The sequence below is a fragment of the Panthera uncia genome (genome assembly GCF_023721935.1).
Source record: "Panthera uncia isolate 11264 chromosome D3 unlocalized genomic scaffold, Puncia_PCG_1.0 HiC_scaffold_8, whole genome shotgun sequence".
Lineage (NCBI taxonomy): Eukaryota > Metazoa > Chordata > Mammalia > Carnivora > Felidae > Panthera > Panthera uncia.
Genome location: NW_026057586.1, coordinates 82,942,059 through 82,952,104, shown reverse-complemented (window position 1 = coordinate 82,952,104; position 10,046 = coordinate 82,942,059). Strand labels below are relative to the sequence as shown.

General features: G+C 51.5%; 1 protein-coding gene across 6 annotated transcripts in view; it reads right to left on the bottom strand.

Annotated features, from left to right (window-relative positions):
* Positions 1 to 10,046, bottom strand: part of HVCN1 (hydrogen voltage gated channel 1) — a 37,039-nt gene that overhangs the window by 17,098 nt on the left and 9,895 nt on the right. The window contains exon 1 of one of the 6 annotated variants that reach the window (XM_049619335.1): positions 7,511 to 9,720. The exons of 4 other annotated variants lie outside the window; for them this stretch is intronic. The gene's annotated coding sequence lies outside the window, so the exon portion shown is untranslated. Of the gene's footprint in view, positions 1 to 7,510; positions 9,721 to 10,046 lie in introns of those variants that run through there. One more of the 6 variants, XM_049619336.1, reaches the window with a different exon arrangement.

Genomic DNA, 10,046 nt, shown 5'->3' with positions numbered 1-10,046 from the left:
GGGGGGGAGGGAGGGAGGGAGACAGACTTAAGCAGGCTCCATGCTCAGAGTGAAGCCTGATATGGGGATTGATCCCTGACCCCGGGATCATGACCAAAATCAAGAGTTAGATGCTCAACCGACTGAGTCACCAGGGGCCCCCGAACACCTTTTTAAATCACAAAAAAATTTGAGGAAAGTATGACAGAATGTTAACAGCTGTCAATTCAGGGTGATGATTATAGAAGTACTCGATAGTATTTTTATTCTTTTATATTTTTATACTTTTCAAAGTAAAATAAAATGATCTTTCTCCAACAGTACACCTTTGATGCATATTCAGACTTTTTTCATAAACGGTTTCACGAGCTCAGAAAAGGTTAGAGTCCAAAGGGATTAACTACGGCGATCTCCCCTCTCTGATTCCAGGTGGCCTCCTCTGCCCAGCCTCCCATATGGTTCGGGTGCCTGAGGAGCTCCCAGTTTGAGACTTCCTCAAACAGAAGAGGTACAAGATACGAAGAGGTCCAAGGAGAGCTTATGACCACCTGAGAGTAAACCTTCTGATTTCTTCCGCATCCACAATCCTGGAGCCTGTTTGGCTCTCATCTCCCCACGTATGCTGTCCATTTCTTCCTCCGACCCAGTCCAAGTCTTCATCCCAAAGATTGCAACTGTTTCCTTATAGATTTCTCTCCCTGGACTTGGTTCTTCCAGTGCATTTTCCAACCAGCAGCCCAAGCAGGCCTCATAAACCCTCACCTCTGATCATAGTATCTGATCCTATCACTGTCCCCTGTTTTTTGGATAAAAATCCGAGATCCCGGGGTGCCTGGATGGTTCGCTTGGTTAGGTGTCTGACTCTTGATTTTGGCTCAGGTCATGATCTCACAGTTTGTGAGACTGAGCCTCACATATGGCTCTGTGCTGACAGTGTGGAGCCTGCTTGGTATTCTCTCTCTCTTCCTCTCTGCCCCTCCCTGGCTCACATTCTCTCTCAAAATAAACGCCAGGGGCGCCTGGGTGGCTCAGTCGGTTAAGCGTTTGACTTCAACTCAGGTCTCCGGGCTCTGTGCTGACAGCTCAGAGTGTGGAGCCTGCTTCGGGTTCTGGGTCTCCCTCTCTCTCTGCCCCTCCCCCACTTGTGCTCCGTCTCTCAAAAATAAATAAAAAATGCACACAAAAAAATTTTTAAAACAGGGGTGCCTGGGTGGCTCAGTCAGTTAAGCATCTGACTTCAGCTCAGGTCATGATCTCATGGTTTGGGAGTTCGAGCCCCGCATCAGGCTCTGTGCTGACAGAGCCTGGAGCCTGCTTCAGATTCTGTGTCTCCCTCTCTCTGCCCCTCCCCGACTCATGCTCTGTCTCTCTTAATAAACATTAAAAATAAATGAAAAAAAAAGATGAAAGAATTTTTTAACAAAATCCAAGATCCCTCCTATTATATACACAGCCCTGTGGCCCTTCTGTCCCTCCAGCCCTCCGGATTCTCCCCACACCCGGTCTTCACATGGCATCTTCCCTCAACCTGGACTACTCTTCTTCCAACTCTGAGCTTGGCTCACTTTCACTCAAGCTTGGAGCCTCAGCTGAAATGTCCCTTCTTCAGAGAGGCCCTCCTTGACCCCTAAAACCTAAATCAGACCCCTTCTCAGGTTTGTAATCTGTGTATTCTTTTCTTTTGAGAGACCCTCATGACAGTTTCTAATCAGAATTTTGTGTGTATGGCCGTTTACTTATGACTTCTCTTTCCACACTAGCAGTTAAGCTCTATGAACGCAAGGCCTGTGTCCCCAGAGTCTCATGTGACACCTGACCGGGAGCAGAAGCCCACCATCTGCTGGCTGAGGGCACTGGTACCGTCTTCCATGCTGGGCTGTAGCTGGTCTCAGGCTGGACCCTCCCTCCGTTGCCAAGGGCCAGCTCCATGGCTGTCCCAAAGCCCTCCGGGCAGCTACTGGCCATAATTCTCCCCTAAAACGCCTCACCTGGCAGACGGAAACCTCCTGGGCTGGTTTTCTCGGCATGATGGGAGCCTTGGGGTGCTTTGTAAAGACCGCATTTATATTTTACAGGAGAGGGAATTTTTCTTTCTGAAACCTTGCGACCAGTAAAAAGCAACTTTCTGTAATCTGGGATGAAAATATTTATGGCACCCAGCAGAGCAGAAAACAACTCTGGTTTTAAGTCAAAAATATGACATACCAAAAGCAGAGGAGTTTCAGAAAAGGTCAAAGATATAGCCGATCATGAAAATGCTGTGGGCTTCGGCAACTTTTCACCACCCACTCGGGGCTCTCAGCTTCCTCTTCCCTGCCCAGGCAAATGGGAGGATTGACTCAGTGAGCTGCTCAGAGCACCAGCCACAGGGCCGGGCCTGGAGCAGCCCTCCGTGAGCGCCTGCTATCCTTCCTCTTCAGCAGCGCAAACTCTCATTTCTGCTCCTCGGACATCATCCCCGGCCGGGGACAGTTCGCTTCTCTGCTCGCTGGCCCACTGCCTGCCCGTGCAACCCCCAGACTTCGCAGTCACACGAACTGACAGATTCCCTTTGAGGCTTACGCTAGACTGAGTTCTGTCACTGACAACGCCGGGAATCTAGACCAGTAGGGTCCCTGGCACTGGACACGCCCATCTCTCCATCACCCGCATTAACCTTCGCATTAACCTTCGCCGTCCCCTTATATCCTGACACTACTCTCTCCAGGGTCACCTGGAGCAAAGCCCACAACTGTGGTTGCCACCTGGACTGGACCGCATCCTCTCACACCGTTGACTCGGTTCTGTCTGACAATCTTGCCTCTTGATTTTTCTCCCAGGTCCGGCCACCCTCCTCAGCCTCCATTGTCCCTGTCCCCATGCCACCAGGTCCCCCAGACCCCAAAACTGACCCTGTGCTGGTGCAGGGCCAGCCTCCTCCTTTGGCAGTCTCAGCACACCTGGGCTCTCAACACCGAGAACACGTGCAGATCAGTCTCACGTGCAAATCAGCCTCCAGCGTGATGTGTGGTATCCTGCCAGGTCATCTGTTTGCTGTGACCTGAACTGAATCCATTTATCTTCCCCGCCCCCCATCCACTACTCCTTCCATGTTCCCCTAAGGCATGGCATCATACCCACCCTGCTGCCCAAGCCAAGAGCCAAAGATCGTCTTGGGCTCCTCTCTCTCCCTTGAGCCTTGGCAATCTGACCTCCTAAAAATGGCTCACGCCCCCTTTTTTTTTTTTTTTTAACATTTATTTTATTTTTGAGACAGAGAGAGACAGAGCATGAATGGGGGAGGGTCAGAGAGAGGGAGACACAGAATCTGAAACAGGCTCCGGGCTGTCAGCACAGAGCCCGACACGGGGCTTGAACTCACGGACCGCGAGATCATGACCTGAGCCGAAGTCGGCCGCTTAACCGACTGAGCCACCCAGGCGCCCCTCACGCCCCTTTTTCTTCTCCCTCTTCCCCTCTCCAACTGCCATCACCTCTTGCCTAGACGCCTGCACTGGCCTCCTTGCTCACTTGGCCTTCTGCCTGGTCCTTTCTCCACACAGCGGTGGCCAGGGTCCCCCTTCTGTGGCGACAACCTGGCTGTGGCCCTACCCTCACCTGCCTCCTCCCCCATGACCTTTAGTCCTCCACCCTACCTCCTGCCAACCACTGCCTTCAGAACAAAGGCACAAAGCTCTCTTGGTCTCCGCAGGTCCCCTGCCTCTGCCATACCCCAGCTGCACCCAATGCCTTGTGGTTCTAGAATAAACCTCTCTCTCTCTTGCTCTAGAACTCCACATGCCTGCGCCCGCTATCTGAATTATCTTTTGCCTGTCGCACACGGTTTTACAGATGTGTCTAGATTGTACCACCCCAGGGAGGTCTTCCTTAGCCGCCACCTGCTGGGTGAGTGTCCCTCCTCTGTTTCCATGTCTTACCATTTGCTAACTTGTGCTGTGACATCTCAGTATCGTCTGTGTCCTGCCCTGGTCTGTAAACTCTGGGAGGGCAGACTCTTCCCCGCTCTCACAGAGAGGGGTGTGAAAACTATTTAATAAACGAATTAAGAGCAAACCACAGGAGCTACCTCCTCAAAGGTAAATGTATCGCCTACTTATTTTCTACACGTGTCAAGTATCATACCAAAAAGATTGCTACCTGGGAGAGGGAGGAGAAATGAGAAAAACAGACCTAGAAGAGACAGAGAAAAAAAAATGTTCTTGTGAACATTTAGTTTTACAGGTGTTGAAGCTGCCATCTATAGGAGGGGGAGTCCCTATTTCACGGTCATCCAACAATCACAGAAAAAGGCACTTTTTAAAAAAAAAGAAATTCAGGGGATTCCCAATGTCCCTTAAGCCCCCATATCCCTGCTTCCTCCCAGAGTCTACTTTGGGGACCTGATTTGCATATTATTCAACATCTCCTGCCCCCAAACTCCAATAAGACACAATAGCAGTGACCATCTACTATTATGTTGTTTTATTATATTAATATACCACTAAAGTTCCTTAAATGAACTATTGAATTTTATTCCTAGCAACCCTCTGAGGTTAAGACCATCATTTTGGGTCTTAGTGAAGAAGGCGGCTTGTCCCAAGTCACAACTTAGGAAATGGCTGAGCCACGATCTGCCCCTGGGCTGTTACCACTCGGAGCCCTTGTTTTAGAACACATGGCTGAGAAAAAGGCAGGCAGCCAATGAATGGAGATCTGCCTTCTAGGACCGTGTACTGGGGTTGAACAGTGGCTGCCCCCAAATTCACGTCCACATGGAACCTCAGAACATAACCTTACTTGGACTATGGGTCTTTGCAGGTTTAACTAGTGAAGGGGCTTGAGATGAAATCATCCAGAATTTAGGGTGGGCCCTGCTGTCCTTACAAGAGGAGGAGGGGCCATGTGAGGGTGGAGGCAGAGACCGGAGGGCTGCATCTACCAGCCAAGGATGCCAGACAGCCAGCAACCACCAGCAGCTGGGAGAAAGGCATGGAACAGACGCTCCCTCAACGCCTCCAGAAGGAACCGACCCTGCCAACACCTTGATTTTAGACTCGGAGCCTTCAGAACGGAGAGAAGGCATCTCTGCTGCGTTAAGCCACCCAGTGTGTGGTTATCATCACAGCAGATCCAGGAAGCTAATGCAGAGCCTGTGCCCGAATCAGCCTACGATGGGTGGCCATGGACGGTGTGCCCCCTCCCTGTATCTTGTGGGCCACACCCCAACCCCGGACTCCAAGGAGAAAGCGGGAGAAAGCGGGAGAAAGCGGGAGAAAGCGGGAGAAAGCAGGCTCCTTCAGCGGTCACAAACCACTTGGAAAAGCCTGTTTCTGCAGCCAGTCCTGGCAGCAGCGCCTTCCTTTTGCTCACAGCTTACAGGCCACCTCCATCCCCTTCGGCTCTTCATGCTTGTCACAATCCTGGGAGGGAGTCAGGGCAGGGAGGGGCAGGCTCTCCAATCCACAGAAGGGGACACTGAGGTGCGAGGAGGAGAGGCCAACTGCTCAGAGTCGCATGGCATGGCAGGATGACAGAGGCAAGGGACAGGGGCATGTAAACGGATACGCCCTTCTCAGGAGGGCAGCAGGACAGTTCCTTTCATCTTTCGAAAAGATGTTTGAGCGGCTCCAATATGCCAGGCATGGGAGCGAAGGAGGGGATCAGCCTTAACCGGTTTCTGTCAAAATTGAAAATGTCCCTATCCTTTGACATGCCAAGGGACTCACACATAAGCACATGGATGCTTCCTAAAGTCCTGCTACAACAGCCCAAACCTGGAAATGACCTCAAAGTCCATCATTAAACACGCTATGGGAGACCCACACTAAGACAATACTAGGCAGCTGTTAAGAAGGCAGCAAGCCCGTGTACCTGTAGGCGCTGACACAGAAAGGTGTTCTTGGTCTATATGAAATCTAGGTGAAAAGCAGCACGTTGTGGACCAGATTGTACCATATAATGCCATCTTTGTTAAAAACAGACAAAATAAATACCCCAAACTAAATGGTTCCCCCTGGGAAAGGAGTTCAATTGGGTTGGAGGGTGAAAAGAAACTTTCAAGTTTTATTCTATTAGATTTAATCATAAGAAATAGCCATTCTTGGAGGGAGATCCCGCCTACAGAGAATTGAGTAGTGAATGAAGTATTGAGGGTAAGGGGGGGAGGGGAGGAGGATGATGCGAGAGACACACACACACACACACACAACTGAAATCCCTGAATAAGAAAATCAAAACAGATGCCTGGGTGGCTCAGCTGGTTGAATGACTCTTGATTTAGGCTCAGGTCCTGATCCCAGGTGGTGGGATTGAGCTCTGCTTCAAGCTCCATGTTGAGCATGGAGCCTGCTTAAGATGGTCTGTCTGTCTGTCTCTCCCTCCCTCCCCCCACCCCTTCTCTCCTACTCACTCTTTTTTTTTTTTTTTTTTAATTTTTTTTTCAACGTTTTTTATTTTATTTTTGGGACAGAGAGAGACAGAGCATGAACGGGGGAGGGGCAGAGAGAGAGGGAGACACAGAATCGGAAACAGGCTCCAGGCTCCGAGCCATCAGCCCAGAGCCTGACGCGGGGCTCGAACTCACGGACCGCGAGATCGTGACCTGGCTGAAGTCGGACACTTAACCGACTGCGCCACCCAGGCGCCCCTCTCCTACTCACTCTTAAAAAAAAAAAAAAAAAAAAAGAATGGAACAAATACCTAAAAACAAACAGTGATTGGTAAAGCCGCCAATATGAACTCAAGTCTACCAGTTTTATTCCTTATAAAACAAGGGGAAAATATGGCAGAAAAAGCGGATTTTTTTTAAAGCAACAAAATGATGATTTTCTAAGAGGGAGAAATCAGGTTCTGAGATGCTGTCTTCCCTCCCTTAGCAGATGGGGAAACTGAGGCCCTGCAACAAGGCAAACGCTACCAGTCAACGGATAGTCCTGGACAGGTACCTGGGTCTCTGGTTTTCGGGTCCAGAACACGGAAGACACACTCAGGGAAGATCAGAGAAGTTGTCCCCAGTGCCTACCTTCCTTCCCCCACCCCCAGGGCCCACTCGGCACTGGGCCCTCTGCCACCACCGTGGCCCCACCTCTACCTCTCACGTGGAGGATACGGCAGCTCTTCACTACTCTCTGGCACTCTATCTGCGGCCAGACAGCACTTCTCAGAACATAGTCCCGTCACTCTCTGTGCAGAACAGGCTTGAGGCTGCTGTTCTTAGAAAAGGCCTGCTTGGTCCCTGGCTGGCATCTGGAGGGTTCCACCATTTACTGGTAAGAACAGCTCAGTGGGCCCAGACCGTGTGTATACACAATTCAGTTTATGTTGAACACTTGCTTTCCTTCAGGGAGCCTGGAATTTTCTAAGTGCTGTACAGAAGGTACCTCCTTGACCAGCCCCCAGCAGCCACCTTGAGCCCCGAGTCTCTAACAGGCTTCCCAGTGGACACGTCACTTCGCGCTGTCCCCACCGGAGGAACTGAGTCCTCTGTTAGAGACCGTCAGCCACCACGAGGGCCCTCCACGCTTGGCAGCGGGCAGTTCCCCACCGAACATACCTGGATGGTGGAATGAAGCCCTGAAGCAAACCTCTCCTCTGGCGGGAGGGAGGAGGGAGGGCGTCCGGGAGCACGGTCCCCTACCCCAGGGCCGCGCCCCCAGCCCCCGGGGATTGGTGTTCTGAGGAATGCCTATTTTTAAAATCAGGGAAGTCTTTAAATAAGCGTGGCAGCTTTTCCTTCTCTAGGGTGGGGAGGAAGTCTGAGGTTGGCAAAAACAACCACCACCGATGGCTGACCGGCTTGCGGGGGCCGCTGCTTATGGGCCAACGAGCCCGACCGGTGGCCCACGTCCCCCCAGAAATGCTGCAACACTTCTCTCCTTTTCCTGTGGGGTCAGGATCCCTCCTGTCTTGACAGAGTGGTCCACCAACCTGGCAAGATGAGGGTGAGGCTGGGTGGAGGTGACGCGGGCAATAACATCCGGTAGCAGGAGCCACAGTGAGCGTCAACTACCTCCCGGGCACCTGCCATTTCTGAGCTCCGTACAAGGTCCTCTAGTAACACACTGCAACAGCCTCGTGAGGTGGGGAATGGAGACATCTCCATCGACAGGCGAGGAAACTGGGAACGGAGAGGCCAACAACTTGTCCCAGGTCACACGGCCAGTGAGAGTGAGACGCAGGCTGCCTGGCCCAGAGCCCCTTCCTCTTGCACAACCTCTTTGAACGCCGCCCTGGACCAGGCTCACAGCTGTGAGGAGCTCAGGGCCGTGCAGGGAGCTCAGCCGAGTGTTACTCAGTGAGAAAAATATACTTTACATGCTGCCTTTTAGGACACTCTGACATACATACACGTGTTCCACAACCAACACTCAAGTTTCTAAGTGCGAGAAACTCTTGTATTTTCCGTTTTATTCTAGTTCATTGCTTAAACGACCGATTGCAGGAGTCACCAACGGGTTGAGTTTTAAAGATGCAGATATGGGAGGACGTGCCCAGTCTATTTCCCAGGGGTAAGGAGACGAGGATTGCCAGAGAGGAGACAGTCCCGTCTAAAGTGTGTGACATCAGCCACGTTAACTGGGAAGCAGAAGTCAGGTTGTTTACAAAAACATAAGAAAATGAAAGCATAGAAAGAAAACAAACCAACCAACCGTTTTTCAGCCAGAAATTAAGAGCTATCACCAATGTGAGACCGAGGCATCCAGGGAATTTCCGGCTCCAACATCTTAGCAATGCTTTGGCCCTGGAACAGAGCACGCTCTACCCCGCCTCACTGTGAAGTAGCCCATGGAGAGAGGCCCTACCCCGCCACAGTCTAACCAGTGGCTCTCAGCCCTGGCTGCACTTTGGAACCACCTGGAAGCTTTAAAAACCAAAACCAAAAAACCAAAAAACCCAATGCCTGGGTCTCAGGCCCCAAGATCGTGATTGGTCTGGGGGTGGCCTGGGTGTTGGGATCTCCCATCTGCGGCCAAAGTTGAGAACGTGCATCATAAATAAACCTGGCGCCTCCAGCTCATGAGAAATGAGCAAAGGGCTATAGCGATTTCTAAGCACACTGGCTCCCAGGTTCCCCGTGTGGCTGGCGACACGCAATCCTCCTCTGAGAGGAAGAGGAGGTCAGCTGCTGGTTGAAAACCCAGCTCGTCCTCATGACCCAGGGAACAGCTCCCGTGGGTTGAGTCTGTGCGGCCCTGCTCAGTGCTTCTCACACACGAGCTTCTTTGAGCCCCACCACTGTAGACGGAGTGTTTCCGTTCCCATTTCACAGAAGAGGAACTCTGAGTTGCAGGGTGGTGGGAAGGGGCAGAGTCCACGGCCCCTCTCTCTGAACCAGGGCTGAAACCCCTGCCAGTTTCTCCTGCAACACCATGATCTTCCCCTCAAATACTAGGGCAGCCGGACAATAAAGAGCTGGTAAAAGCATTGCTATGACAACATTTTTTTAAAAACACAGTTGAGGGGTGGGTTAAATGGGTGACGGGCATTAAGGAGGGCACTTGTTGGGATGAGCACTGGGTGTCTCACTGGGACGAATCACTGGGTTCTACTCCTGAGGCCAAGACTACACTGTATGTTAACTAACTTGAAAATTAAAACAAAACAAAAAAACCCACAACTGAGGTGCCTGGGTGGCTCAGTCAGTGAAGTGTCCGACTTCAACTGAAGTCATGATCTCATGGTTTGTGGGTTCGAACCCCACATTGGGCTCTGTGCTGACAGTGCGGAGCCTGCTTGGGATTCTCCCTCTCTTCCCCTCCCCCCCACTCTCTCTTTCTCTCTCAAAATAAACTCAAGAAAGAAAAACAAACCCGCACAACTAACTGCACAAGGATAAATTACTAACAGGAACTTGTTCTCTGAATCAACAGAGGCTCAGGTGCTACAAGTGATCCTGGCCCAACCTTCTCCAGCTCCAGCCCTTGTACTGGCCTCTGTGGCAAAAAAGGCTCCTGTGTCCCCCCTCTCAGGGGTCATCCCCCCCCCAACAACTGGCGTCATCGCCCTCCCCCCAGCATGTCTCCTTGGTTCCTCAGCTCTATCCCGTGCTTCTGTGCCTTCGACCCTCACCCCACCCCACCCGCTCCCTG